This window comes from Aquarana catesbeiana, linkage group LG03 (genome assembly GCF_042186555.1).
Source record: "Aquarana catesbeiana isolate 2022-GZ linkage group LG03, ASM4218655v1, whole genome shotgun sequence".
NCBI classification, from domain to species: Eukaryota; Metazoa; Chordata; class Amphibia; order Anura; family Ranidae; genus Aquarana; species Aquarana catesbeiana.
In genome coordinates this window covers 20,673,516-20,688,429 of record NC_133326.1, presented here as the reverse complement: position 1 = coordinate 20,688,429, position 14,914 = coordinate 20,673,516, and the positions used below count along the sequence as shown (strand labels likewise).

General features: G+C 45.4%; 1 protein-coding gene across 4 annotated transcripts in view; it reads left to right on the top strand.

Annotated features, from left to right (window-relative positions):
• Nucleotides 1–14,914, top strand: part of ASB7 (ankyrin repeat and SOCS box containing 7) — a 78,298-nt gene that overhangs the window by 1,978 nt on the left and 61,406 nt on the right. The gene's annotated exons all lie outside the window — the stretch shown is intronic.

The following is a 14,914-nucleotide window of genomic DNA, read 5'->3' as shown; positions in this document are numbered from 1 at the left end:
TTTACATGAAGCTGAATTGTGCCCCACAGCTTGGCATTGTTTACACAAAGCTTAATTGTGCTGCACAAATTGGCTTTACACTGGGCTGCATTGTGCCCAGTTGGCTTTGTTTACATTGGTCTGTGCCTTGCCATGCCCTATAGATTGGCTTTGCTTAAACAGGGCTGTTCTGTGTCCCATAGATTGGCTTTGTTTACACGGGACTGCATTGTGGCCCGCAGCTTGTCTTTGTTTACATGAAGCTTAATTGTGCTGCACAAATTGGTTTTGTTTACACAGGGATGCATTGTGCCATAGAGATTGGCTTTGTTTACATTGGGCTATGGCTTGCCATGCCCTTTAGCAGTGATGGTGAACCTTGGAACCCCAGATATTTTGGAACTACATGTCCCATGATGCTCCACTACACTGCAGAGTGGTTGAGCATCATGGGAAATGTAGTTCTAAAACATCTAGGATGCCAAGATTCTCCACCACTGCCCTATAGATTGGCTTTGCTTAAACAGGGCCGTGCTGTGTCCCACAGATTGACTTTGTTTACACAGGACTGCATTGTGCCCCACAGCTTGGCTTTGTTTACATGAAGCTTAGTTGTGCTGCACAATTAGGTTTTGTTTACACAAAGCTTACTTGTGCCGCACAGCATGGCTTTGTTTACATGAAGCTTCATTGTGCTGCACAGCTTGGCTTTGTTTACACAGGGCTGAATTGTGTTCCACAGATCGGCTTTTGTTACATAGAGCTGACATGTGCCACACAGGTTGGCTTTGTTTATATCGAGTTGTGGTGAGCCCTATAGATTGGATTTGTTTACGTGGGGCTGCATTGTGCCTGCAGATTGACCGTGTTTAAACGGGGCTGTGTCCCAGGGATTGGCTTTGTTTACATGGGGCTGTTCAGGGTTCCACACATTGGCTTTGTTTACATGGGGCTGTTCAATGGTTCCACAAATTGGCTTTACATGGGGCTGCACTGAGTTCCGCTGATTGGCTTTGTTTACATGCAACTGTTCCGAGTTCCACAGATTGGCTTTGTTTACACAGAGCTGTGTTGTGCTGCACAGATTGGCTTCCTTACACAGGGTTGCACCGTGCCCCACACATGAACTTTGTTTACATGGGGCTGCACTGTGTCCTACAGACTGGCTTTGTTTACACGGGACTGCCTCGTGCCACATTGGTTTTGTTTACACGGGGCTGCAATGAATTCCACAGATTGGTTTTCTCTACATGAAGCAGTTCTGTGTCCCAACAGAGTGACCTTGTTTACACCGGGCTGCATTGTGCCCCACAGATGAGCTTTGTTTGCTCAGAGCTGTATTGTGCCCTGCAGATTGGCTTTGTTTACACGGGGCTTCGCTGAGTTCCACAGGTTGGCCTTTTGCTTACTTGGGGCTGTATTCTGCTGTACAGGTTACCTTTATTTACACAGGGCTGCATCGTGCTCCACAGATGGGCTTTGTTTACATGGGGCTGCATTATGCTGCACAGATTGGCTTTGTTTACACAAGGATGCCCTGAGTCCCACAGATTAGCTTTGTTTAGATGAGGCTGCATTGTGTCCCACAGATTGGCTTTGTTTACACAGGGCTGCATTATACCCCAATCTGTGGAGCACAATGCAGCCACCCCGTGTAAACAAAACGAATCTGCGCAGCAGAATCCAGCCCCATGTAAACAGATTGGCTTTGTTTACACAGGGCCGCATTGTGCCCCACAGAATGGCCCTGTTAACACGGGGCTGTACTGAGCCATTTTGCTGGGCCAGATCTGCCAGCAGTGCCCCGCCCCCCATTTTTTTACACTTGAGCAATTTTAGGGTGCTGTACGGGAAGGAACGCACGTTTGTGGCCCCCATAGACTTTTCTTATGGGAAACACCTGAAAAAAAACAACAACAAAAAAACAAACACATTTCCTATTGAAGTCCATGGGGGCCCGAGATGCTCCGTTCTGCTTTAGAGGTAGTTTGGGTTTGTTGAACTTCCAGGCACCGGAGTCCTTCTCTGTGAACGGCTCACCGTGGGAATTTGGCTTGTTGAGCGTTTTGGATCTTCAAGCTGAAGAGAACGCTCAGATGGGGGAGGAATGTGTATTTTGAAGTCTTGTAAAAAGCGTTTTCTGTAGATATCTGCAAACTCCTGGTGAGGAGGAGGAGGTGAGGAGGAGGTGAGGAGGAGGAGAGCAGTTGTTTGGGAGCAAAAACGCTTATCACACGTATGCAGGTCTTCCCATTTAGGGCCTGCAACAAACGATTATTTTCATAATCGATTAGTTGGCCGGTTATTGTTTCGATTAATCGGACAATATGGGAACGTGTCCCATAGCAAACCATGTTGAATGAACTGCAGTGCGTTTCTGCAAAAAGCACCAAAAAACACATTAGGTGTGAACCAAGTGTAAGACATTTAGTAGCAGCAGCATGTTTTTTTTTTGTATCACATGTCATCCCGCGGTTAAAAAAAGAAAAAAAAAAAAAACTAAAATTAGCCCTTTATAGCACAAAAAGAGCAGATAATCACTACTATAAGGGGTTCATTTATACTGTGAAACAGTAAAAGTAATAATATATTTGTTATATGATATATATATATATATATATATAACACATCCAGAAGTAGGATATATGGGCATTTTAACCACTTCAGCCCCAGTAGAATCTACCCCCTTCCTGACCAGTGCGTTTTTTTTTTTTTTTTGCGACTCAGCACTGCTTCGCTTTAACTGACAATTGCGCGGTCGTGCGACGTGGCTCCCAAACAAAATTGACGTCCCGTCCCCCCCCCCCCCCCCCACAAATAGAGCTTTCTTTTGGTGGTATTTGATCACCTGTGCGGTTTTTATTTTTTGCGCCATAAACAAAAAAAAAGGCAACGATTTTGAAAAAAACGCATTATTTTTAACTTTTTGCTATAATAAATATCACCAAAAAATATATTAAAAAAAAACTTTTTTTTTCCTCACTTTAGGCCGATACGTATTCTTCTACATATTTTTTGGTAAAAGCGTTTATTGATTGGTTTGCGCAAAAGTTATAGCGTTTACAAAATAGGGGATAGTTTTATGGCATTTTTATTATTAATTTTTTTTTTTTTTTACTAGTAATGGCGGCGATCAGCCATTTTTATCGTGACTGCGACATTATGGCGGACACATCAGAAATTTTTGACACATTTTTGGGACCATATACACTGATTCCTGTGTAAATGACACTGGCGGTGAAGGGGTCAACCACTAGGTGGGCAGTGTAGGGGTTAAGTATGTCCTGGGGAGTGTTTCTAACTGTGGGGGGGGGGCGTGGCTACGTGTGACACGTCACTGATCTCTGCTCCGATTACAGGGAACAGAGATCAGTGACACTGTCACTAGGCAGAACGGGGAGATGCTTGTTTACATTAGCATCTCCCAGTTCGTCCTCTCCGTGAGGCGATCGCGGGTATCCCCGCGGTGATCAAGTCTGCGGGACCCGCGACCCGACTCACGGAGCTCCCGGCCGGCGCGCACGCAATGGCACGGCGGCAAATTCAAAGGGACGTACGGGTACGCCCATTTGCCCAGCCGTGCCATTCTGCCGACGTACATCGGGAACGGGTTAACTAGGGGTCAGACATGAAGGGTGGAAGGGAGATGTAAATCTTTTATATTAAAGTAGTACTAAAGGCTGAGACTTTTTTTTTTTTTTTTTTTTATGGATATGATCATTTTAAATATAATGCAAAATACTGGTAAAAGTTGACTTTAAATGTAATTGTAATGCCTTCTATTACTTCCAGTCTATCAGCCTTCACCTTCTCTGGGTTCAGATGCTGATCTTCTCTGCACGCAGTCTTGAGGGCCGGTTCACAGCGCTGCGAATTCTATTTGCAAATTTGAGCTATTGCGATCGTTCAAATTCGCAAGTCATTCAAATAACATAGTTTTCCATTAGTGCCGTTCACATCAATGCGTTGCGAATCTTAAGCTGCGTACAAAAAGGGTCCTGTGCGAGTTTGATCCCGTGTGCGATGCAAATTCAATGCAATATTTGCCGTTGAATCGCAGTAGATTCGCCAGAACACATAAAAAATTCGCAACGAAAATTCGCAATGCAATCGGATCAAATTTGCGCAAAATTCACACCGCAGCAGTGTGAACCGGCCCTTAAAGTGATTTTTTTTTTTTTTTTTTTGTAAACAAACATGTTACCTGCTCTGTGCAATGGGTTTGCACAGAGCAGCCCTGATTTTCCTTTTCTGGGGTCCTCCTCCTGCCTTCAGAGTTCCCCAATAGCAAGCTGCAAATTATAGTATAGAGCGCCCCCTATAGCAAGGTTAAAACAAAAACGTCTGCCTTTAGAACCACTCACTTCCTGTCCAGGACTACATGTCCCATGAGGCATTGCTCCTCACACCATTTGCTGTATGGACGGTGTACTGAGCTGTATGTGTGCTGCACTGTATTTCCTGATATGTAAACAAATCATGCATTCTGTATGCAGGCCAACTAATTGGCTGGCCGATTAATCGATTATGAAAATAGTTAGCTATTTTCATAGTCGATTAGTTGTTGATTTATCGATTCGTTGTTTCGGCCCTATTCCTATTAAAGCCTATGGAGCAAAAACGGTCATGTACCTTTTTTTTTTTTTTGAGCGTAGAAATGTGAACGGCCTGAATTGAAAAGGATGGGATTCTAACTGCTGAGTGTTGGTGCGTTTCGGCACAAAAATGCTGAGGTGTGCCGGGGGGGGGGGGGGGGGGGGGGCTGAAAGAACGAATGAAAAATATATCCCTTTAATGTGCTGGTTTACTTTTCACCGCGTTTTTCACCTGCTTGTTGTTATAAGGTAGTCTCAGGTCTTTCACAATAAAGGTCATCTAGACCAGTCATTCCCAACCAGAGTCCCTCAAGCTGTGGCCAATCCACCTCCCTGTCTGTTGGTACATATTAATATCATTTTAATGTGCAGGTTTGCTTTTCACCAGCTTCATATTTAAAGGTAGTCTCGGGAACTTTGGCAAAAAAGTCCATTTACAGCCGCCATTCCCAACCAGGGTTCTTCCTGGGGTTCCTTGAACTGGGGCTGGCTGACCTCCCATGTGATGGTTCATGCATAGTTTATATGGTTTTAATGTGCTGGGTTGATTTTCACCAGCTTGATATTTTAAGGCAGTATCAGGCTTTTGACAGCAAAGTCCTTCTAGAACAACAATTCCTAACCAGGGTTCCTCTGGTGCAGTGGTTTCCAAACTGCAGCCCTTTGCTTGCCTTTATCAGGCCCTTGGGACACTATTCCTTCCAGTGACACCAATGATGGGGCACTAATCTTCTCATGACACCAACAATGCAGTACTATTCCTCCCACTGACACAGACGATGGGGCATTATTGCTCCCAGTGACACCAATGATGAAGCACTGTTCCTTTCACTGACACCAACAGTCAGACACTATTCCTCCCAATGACACCAATGATGGGGCACTATTCTTCTCATGACACCAACAATTGGGTACTATTCCTCCCACTGATACAGACAATGGGACACTATTCCTTCCACTGACACCAATGATGGGGCACTATTCCTCCTACTGACACCAACAACAGGGCACTATTCCCCCCTCCACTGATACCGACGATGGGGCACCATTGCTCCCGCTGACATCGACTATGGGGCACCATTGCTCCCGCTGACATCGACGATGGGGCACCATTGCTCCCGCTGACATCGACGATGGGGCACCATTGCTCCCGCTGACACCGACGATGGGGCACCATTGCTCCCGCTGACACCGACGATGGGGCACCATTCCTCCCGCTGACACCGACGATGGGGCACCATTACTCCCGCTGACACCGACGATGGGGCACCATTGCTCCCGCTGACACCGATGATGGGGCACCATTTTACTCCCTACTGATCACAGGCGCTATGTAATTTTTTTACTCCCACTGACATCGGGGCATTTTTTACTTCCACTGGTCACAGTCCGGCCCCCTGAAGGACAGTAAAGTGGCCCTTTGTTTAGAAATTTTGGAGACCCCTGCGGTTCCTTGAGCTGGGGGCCAGCTAGCCTCCCATGTGATGGTTCATTCATAATTGATATGCTTTTAATGTGCTGGATTGCTTTTCACCAGCTTGATATTCTATGGCAGTATCAGGCCCTTAGCAGCAAAGTCCTTCCAGAACAGCCATTCCCAACCAGGGTTCCTTGGCATTCCTTGAGCTGGTTGACCTCCAGTCTGATGGTGCACCCATAGCTACCATTTTAATGTGCCAGTTTACTTTTCCCCAGCTTAATTTTGTAAGGTAGTATCAGACATTTGGCAATAAAATCCATTTAGAGCCGTCGTTCTCTGGAGGAACCAGGGTTCCTCCAGAGGTTGCTAGGGGCTCCTCAAGCTGGGGCCAATTGATGGTGCATGTATAATTAATATGTTTTTACCTAATGCAATATCTAGCTGTTGAAAAGTAAGGTATTAACATGTCTTTGGCAATAAAGTCCATCTAGAGAAGCTGTTTTCAACCCGGGGTTCCCTCAGAGGTTGGCTGTGGCCATCTGACTTCTCCCATCTGATGGTGGAGGTCATCAAACAGCATGACACCATTATCTTTTAGTTGCACATTCTTCCTACTGACTACCAATGTAAGGGGCATATTCCAAAAAATTGGTAAGGGTTCCTCCGAGACCTGAAAATTCTTTTAGGGGTAAAAACGTTGAAGGCTGATCAAGACTCAATCAACTCCTATTTGAGAAGGCTAAGGTCTGTTTTAAAGCCTAACATTTTCCAGCCCTACCTCCCACCCCCTACCCTGCCGGGTATTATGTTTTTCTTGAATGGTGAAGCCGGTTTATACTCACCTGAGTCCTCCCATCCAAGTCCCAGGCTTTCCGCCTGTGGGGACCGCTAAGTTCAGCGCAGCACATTTACAATCGCCGTCTACTCCCCTTGGTCTGACCTTGGTAGTCTTTTGGATCCTGAGAGAACCCCCTCCGCTGGCCAACCAATGGGAATTGTCCACAACCTGCAGCCAGTGATGTGGACACCCGGAAGAAGGATCTTTCCAGGAAGTAAACGGAGAGAAGGACCCTACGCTGGATGATCACATGACTAGTGAAAATGGGGATTTGGAAAGCTTTTTTTTTTTTTTTTTTCTCGATTTGGCAATCAGATAGAGAGGGGTTAATTTTATCCTGGAATTTCACTCTGCAGCTTTCATTAATATAATATCTAGTGATCAGCTCATTAACCACTTCAGCCCCGGAAGGATTTACCCCCTTCCTGACCAGAGCACTTTTTGTTATTCGGCACTGCGTTGCTTTAACTGACAATTGCGCACGCAAGTGCGACGCTGTACCCAAACACAATTGACGTCCTTTTTTCCCCACAAATAGAGCTTTCTTTTGGTGGTATTTGATCACCTCTGCGGTTTTCATTTTTTGTGCTAAAAAAAGAGCGACAATTTTGAAAAAAAAAAAACGCAATATTTTTTACTTTTTTGCTAAATATAATAAAAATATAATAAATAAATACCCCCCAAAAATATATAAAAAAATTTTTTTTTTCCTCAGTTTAGGCCAATATGTATTCTTCTACATATTTTTGGTAAAAGAAAATCGCAATAAGCGTATATTGATTGGTTTGCGCAAAAGTTATAGCGTCTACAAAATAGGGGATAGTTTTATGGCATTTTATTATTATTTTTTTTATTAGTAATGGAGGCGATCTGCGTTTTTTATCATGACATGGCGAACAGATCGGACACTTTTGACACTATTTTGGGACCATTGTCATTTATACAGCGATCAGAGCTATAAAAATGCACTGATTCCTGTGTAAATGACACTGGCAGGGAAGGGGTTAACCACTAGGGGGCGATCAAGGGGTTAAGTGTGTTCTAGGGAGTGATTCTAACTGTGGGGGTGGGGGGGGGTGGGCTACTATCCACATGACAGCGATCACTTCTCCTGATGACAGGGAGCAGTGATCTCTGTCATATCACAAGGCAGAATGGGGAAATGCCTTGTTTACATCTCCCCGTTCTACCTCTCCATGACACAATCGCGGGCACTCGGCAGACATCAAGTCCGCGAAAGACCCGTGGTCATGGAGCACGCGGCGGGCACGCACGTGTCTACAATGCCGCTTCTTAAAGGGGACGTACCTGTACGCCCTCTTACCCACCCGTGCCATTCTGCCGACGTATATGGTCTAGCGGCGGTCGGGAAGGGGTTAATGTCACCCTGTCACATTCGTTGATATGCATCTCTTGCAAAAGACTACAAAGGGTTTCAGAGCAGTGTGAACAGCAAGCTTTGACTAAGACTCGGTTCACACTGCCACGGCCTGCGGTGCGACTTTGCCAGGCAACTTGAGTACTAATTTGATAGAAGTATAGAATAAAACCGTATAGAAGTCGCCTTGAAGTAGCACAGGAACCTTTTCTAAAGTTGGAGCGACTTTAGTAGTGCTTATTAACTGCTTCCCGACCAGCCGCTGACCCTATACTGTGGCAAGGTGGCTCGTTCCCACAAATCGCCGTAGCTGTTTGTCAGCGAGTGAACTCGCTTTTATAGGTGCGCTCCCATTGTCCAGCGGGGGGGAGCCAATCAGCGGGTCCGGCGGACTCGATGTCCGCCGGCCACCCGCGATCGCTCCCCGCAGTGACAGAACGGGGATCTGCTTGCGTAAACGCGGCAAATCTCCGTTCTGACAGGGGAGTTCACACAGATCCGGTCTTTCTGTTATGCAGGAAGACAGATCTGTGTGTTTCCCCAGCCACACCGTCCCCCATACAGTTAGAACACACAGTGAGGGAACACGTTTAAACATTTGATCGCCCCTGATGTTAACCCCTTCCCTTTCAGTGTCAGTACAATAACAGTGCATATTTTTAGCACTGATCACTGTATTAATGTCACTGGTTCCCAAAAAAGTGTCAAAAATGTCAGTTAGGTGTCCGATCTGTCTACCGCAATGTCGCAGTCCTGCTAATAATCACTGATCACCGCCATTACTGGTAAAAAAATAATAAAAATGCCATAAATCTTTCCCCTATTTTGTAGACGCGATAACTTTTGCACAAACCAATCAATATGCGCTTATTGCGATTTTTATTTTTTACCAGAAATATGTAGCAGAATATATATCGGCCTAAACTGATGAAGAAATGTGTTTTTATTCATTTATTTATTTTTTTATAGCAGAAAGTAAAAAAATGTATTTTTTCAAAACTGGCACACTTTTTTGTTCATAGCGCAAAAAAAAAAAAAGAAAGAAAAAAGAAAGCTCTATTTGTGGGGAAATAGCAACATCAATTTTGTTTGGGTACAGCGGTGCACAACCGCGCAATTGTCAGTTAAACTAACGCAGTGCCGAATCGCAAAAAATGGCCTGGTCAGGAAGTGGGTAGATCCTTCCGGGGCTGAAGGGGTTAAGACAGCACTCATTGACTAACATTGAATTTGACATGCCATGCGACTTGGGGGTCTCACAAGTCGGGTCCCAAGTCGCAGGCAGTGTGAGCCGAGCCTTAGCCTTAGCAGGACTTTCAGCAAGCTTTGTTGAACCTTTCAAAGGACCATTCAGCTCCAGTTTGTAAATGTTGAACACAGATCCTAATGGGAGTGCTGATTGCCACTTCAGGCAAGCTGCTTGCAGGCTACAGCAGGCTTTCAACAAGCTTCAAGAAGTGCTGAAGCCTGCTAGTTTGTTTACAGTGGTAAATTACCACACTAAACAAACTAGCAGGCTTCAGCACTTCTGGAAGCTTGTTGAAAGCCTGCTGAAGCCTGCAAGCAGCTTGCCTGAAGTGGCAATCAGCACTCCTATTAGAATCTGTGTTCAACATTTACAAACGGGAGTTGAGAGCTTCAGCAAAGCTTGCTGAAAGTTCTGCAGATGCTTTGTAAAAGCTTGCTGTTCACACCGCTCTGAAGCCCACTTGAAACCGGCCTTAAACCCTTTGTAGTCTTTAGCAAGTGACGCATGGTCCACACATTTAACAGGGTGACATTGCCGTTGGTAGCCAAGTGTGAAAAAGACCTTACGGACACATTGTGCCGGCGCGGTCCAATGCTGTCGCTCAGAAACTAGAGCGATGATGTGCAGCTAATGGTGGAGTGAGCCCATGTGCACAGGACGTGGCTAGAGGAGATCAGGAGTGCAAAGATGCAAAAAAAAATGAATAAAAGTCAAAAAGAATCTTAGAATAAAACCGACAACCAGGGGCGGACTGACCATTGAGCCACTCGGGCACTGCCCAAGGGCCCTGGGTCACTAGGGGTCCCCATCATTCTGTTGTAGATATCAGTATGGGATATTCATTGGCTGCTATGAGCACCAGGAACTCTCCTTCCTTGTAGAATCTTCCGACCATGAAGCCTGGCTTTCTTTTGGTGGTATTTGATCACCTTTGCGGTTTTTATTCTTTGTTAAAAAAATGTAAAGTGACCGAATTTAAAAAAAAAAAAAAAATTTCTTTTTCTTTTTATATTTTGTTATAAAATTTTAAAACAGGTGATTTTTTTGTCTTCATTGATGTATGCTGACAAGGCGGCACTGATGGGTGGCAGTGATGGGTGGCAATAATGGGCACTGATGGGTTACACTGATTGGCACCACTGGTAGGCATTGATAGGTGGCACTTGTGGGCATTGATAGGTGGCACTCGTGGGCATTGATAGGTGGCACTCGTGGGCATTGATAGGTGGCAATGGTGGGCACTGTCAGGTGGCAATGGCAGGTGGCACAGATGAGGCATTATTGCCTCTTCCTCTTCGGGACCGATGTCCCTTGCAGATGAGCCGGTGATCGTGAGGAGAAAAAAAAAACGATCACCGAGCTTTTGTTTTGATCATGTGATCAGCTGTCATTGGCTGACAGCTGATCACATGGTAAGGGAGTGGCCCCTTACTCAGATCGGTGATCACCCGAATCTCAGTGACTCGGTGATCACAGCGCGCTCCACGTGCGCCCTGTAGGGCGCGTGCACAGGGGAGGCCTTCATATGACGGCCTCCCGGAAATTCAGGTCCGCACTGTGGCCGTCATTCGGCTATAGCGCGGATGTCAAGAGGTTAAAGGGGTTGTAAAGTCAGAAGGTTTTTTTTTATCTCAAAGCGAATTTCCACCCATAAAATTAAGTTTGCATTATTCAGCAGCATTAAACCTAATAAACAACATTTGGAAAAAACTTTTTTTTTTTTTTTACTCACGTTTTGATGTCTGTTGCTAAGGGGTGCCTTGGAATCTGCCTCCTCCTCTCCCTGGCGTCATTTCCCAGGAGTCAGTGGGCTTCGTTGCCTTCACAACGGTGGGGCGAGCACTTCCAACGCCGACGCCCTCCGTTGTGATGGCAACGTCAGAAGTGTACGGCACTGCGAGCCGTACATACAGCGCATGCGCGAGAACGGGCAGTGCATGCTGGTCGCTCAGCTGCACCAGAGCCCGGAAGATAGTGCTTGTGGCCTTCACATGCCCACAAGCAAGATGGTAATTGCCAAGAACAAGGAATCAAACAGATCTTGCTCAATAAATCATCAATCGAGCAGCGAATAAAAAGACAAACGTGAGTGCTAGTAATAAATGTGAAGATATTCATCCCCAAAAAAAAAAATTTTTTCACAGTTGGAACTCCTCCTTTAATACATTCTATGCATTGAGATAAAAAAGCCTTCTGTGTACAGCAGCCCCCCCCCCAATACTTACCTAAGATCCCTCTATGTCCAGCGATGTCCACAAGTGTCTCAGTCATCTGAGATTTGGCTGAGACACAGCAGCGGCGCCATTGGCTGCTACTGCTGTCAATCAGAGTCAGCTATCCAATCAGGGAAGAGAGTGGGCGGGGCTCCATGTCTGAAAGGGACACAGGGAGCTGTGACTCAGCTCGGGTGCCCCCCATAGCAAGATGTTTGGGGGGGGCACTGAACAGGAGGGAGGGGCCAGGATCACAGAAGAGGGACCCGAGAAGAGGAGGATCGGGGCTGCTCTGTGCCAATCTACTGCAACAGAGCAGGTAAGTATATAATGTTTGTTATTTTTATAGAAAAAAAAAAAAGCGAGCCTTTACAAATACTTTAAACCGGAGCTATACTCACCTCGGCTCCAGCGATGCGCCGTCCCCAAGCACCCCTGCTCGGCTGCTGACATCTTCAGACAGCCAGCTTCCGGGCCTCGATTGCTGGCCGATGTCATTGGCCATGTGGGGATGATGTCAGTCAGATTTGGCATTGCCTAATGTGTACAGTGAGCTGCTTGGTAACTGTGTAAAACTTTAATGTAAAAATATCCATACCTGGAATTCGTCTTTAACCTCTTCAGCCCCGGAACAATTTACCCCCTTCCTGACCAGAGCACTTTTTGCGATTCGGCACTGCGTCGCTTTAACTGACAATTGCGCGGTCGTGTGACGTTGCTCCCAAACAAAATTAACATCCTTTTTTTCCCACAAATAGAGCTTTCTTTTGGTGGCAATTGATCACCTCTGCGGTTTTTATTTTTTGCGCTATAAACAAAAAAAATAGCGACAATTTTGGAAAAAATGCAATATTTTTAACTTTTTGCTATAATAAATATCCCCAAAAACTTTTTTTTTTCCTTTGTTTAGGCCGATACGTATTCTTCTACATATTTTTGGTAAAAAAAATCGCAATAAGCGTTTGATTGGTTTGCGCAAAAGTTATAGCGTCTACAAAAAAGGGGATAGTTTTATGGCATTTTTATTGATTTTTTTTTTTTTTACTAGTAATGGCGGCGATCAGCGATTTTTATCATGACTGCAACATTATGGCGGACACATCGGACAATTTTGACACATTTTTGGGACCGTTGGCATTCATACAGCGATCAATGCTAAAAAAAATGCATTGATTACTGTAAAAATGACACTGGCAGGGAAGGGGTTAACCCCTAGGTGGCAATGTAGGGGTTAAGTGTGTCCTAGGGAGTGTTTCTAACTGTGGGGGGGAGGGGCTGTGTGTTGCATTACACTGATCTCCGCTCCCGATGACAGGAAGCAGAGATCAGTGACACTGTCACTAGGCAGAACGGGGAGATGCTTGTTTACATTAGCATCTCCCCGTCCTTCCTCTCCGTGAGACGATCACGAGTATCCCCGCGGACATCGGGTCTGCGGGACCCGCGATCGCACGCCCACTAGCCCTTACAGGGCTGTACGTTGCCCGTACAGGGCAACGTACAGGTACGTTAATCTGCCTGTATGTGGCCTTCTGCCGTTGTATATCTGTGTGAGGCGGTCAGGAAGCGGTTAACGTGATGAAAGGTGAACATGCACATTGTAACAATAATTGGCCCAAAAAAAAAGTCATGTCATTTGGTAAATATCCCTTTTATATAAACAATGCAGCCATTTTTTTTCTAAATAAAATCAAATCTATCCATTGAGGTGGTCTGGAGAATGCTGAAGGTGATAAATTAAACTGTAAACCTGGTCATTGGCCTACAGCTACAATTGTAGCAGATTCAGGAATTAATGCAGCCATTCATTTCATTGCAGTTTGCTTTTGATGCATTGTTTTGGTTTGTATCTCTGCATATTCATTATTTTGATATGTTGCACATTGCTATACAGTTTCCTGTGTTTTCCTGTGTTTGTTTCAGTCCTGCAAGTGGGAGGAAAATCAGGATGATTTGCTCCTTCTGCCTTGGAGTGCCCCCCCCCCCCCACACATGCAAGCTGCTTGTTTGGGGGGTAGAGCTGCACAATTCTGGCCAAAATGAGAATCACGATTTTTTTTTTTTTTTGCTTGGAATAAAAAGATCACGATTCTCGCGGCGTAAAATCTTTCACATTATACAAGAAAAATTGGGCTAACTTTACTGGTTAGTTTTTTTTTTTTAATTCGTTAAAATGTAAAATTGTAATTTTTTCCCAAAATACAGTGTGACATAAAATATTGCAACAACCACCATTTTATTCTCTAGTGTCACTACTAAAATATATATAATATATGGGGGTTTTAAAATTAATTTTCTAGCAAAAAAAAAAAGATTTCAACGTGAAACCAACAGATGTCAGAAAAAGGTTTAGTGTTCAAGTGGTTAAACTTCCCTCATTTAGAGCCCTTTCAAACTGAAAGCGCCCGGGCGTCGGCGGTAAAGCGGCGCTATTTTTAGCACCACTTTACTGTCGCTTCAGCGGTGCTCTTCGGCCGCTAGCGGGGCGGTTTTAACCCCTGCTAGTGTTCGAAAAAGGCTTAAAACCGCCCGCAAATCACCGCTGCAGCGGCAGTTTGCCAGCGGTACGGCGGCGCTGCCCATTGATTTCAGTGGGCAGGAGCTGTGTGTTCACCACTCCTATATCGCTGCAAAGAAGCTGCTTGCAGGACTTTTTGTGACGTCCTGCCAGCACAGCGTCCCGCCAGCACAGCGCCCCAGTGTGGAAGCACTCGGGCTTTCACACTGGGTTTGCCGCTGAGGCTTTTTTTCAGGCGTTTTACAGGCACTATTTTTAGCGCTAAAGCGCCTGAAAAACGCCTCCAGTGTGAAAGGGGTCTTACACACCAAAGTGCATTCCTTTGATCTAAAGCACAAATCGTTACAATGTTTATACTCAAGTTCCACTGCAAAAGAATGTTCTGATTCTTGGCAGACTGCCCGGTTTTGGCTTCATCAGAGCAGAGAGAATTCTCTGCATAGAAAGAATCGGGAAATACTTTGTCAAGATCGCAAGGGGGAAAAAAAATTGCAATAACGATTCTTAACGATTAATCGTGCAGCTCTATTTGTGTGTGTGTGGGGGGGGGGGTTTCTGGTTCAGGCTCGCTCCTGAGCCCCTCGCTCTCTCATCACTAGATTTGATTGACAGCAACAGGAGCCAATTGTAAACAGTGTGGCTTGGGCCCGCTCCATCGTCCCTAGATTTTGATTGACAGCAGCATAAGCCAATGGCCCAGTGTGGCTAGGCCCTGTCCCCGGCT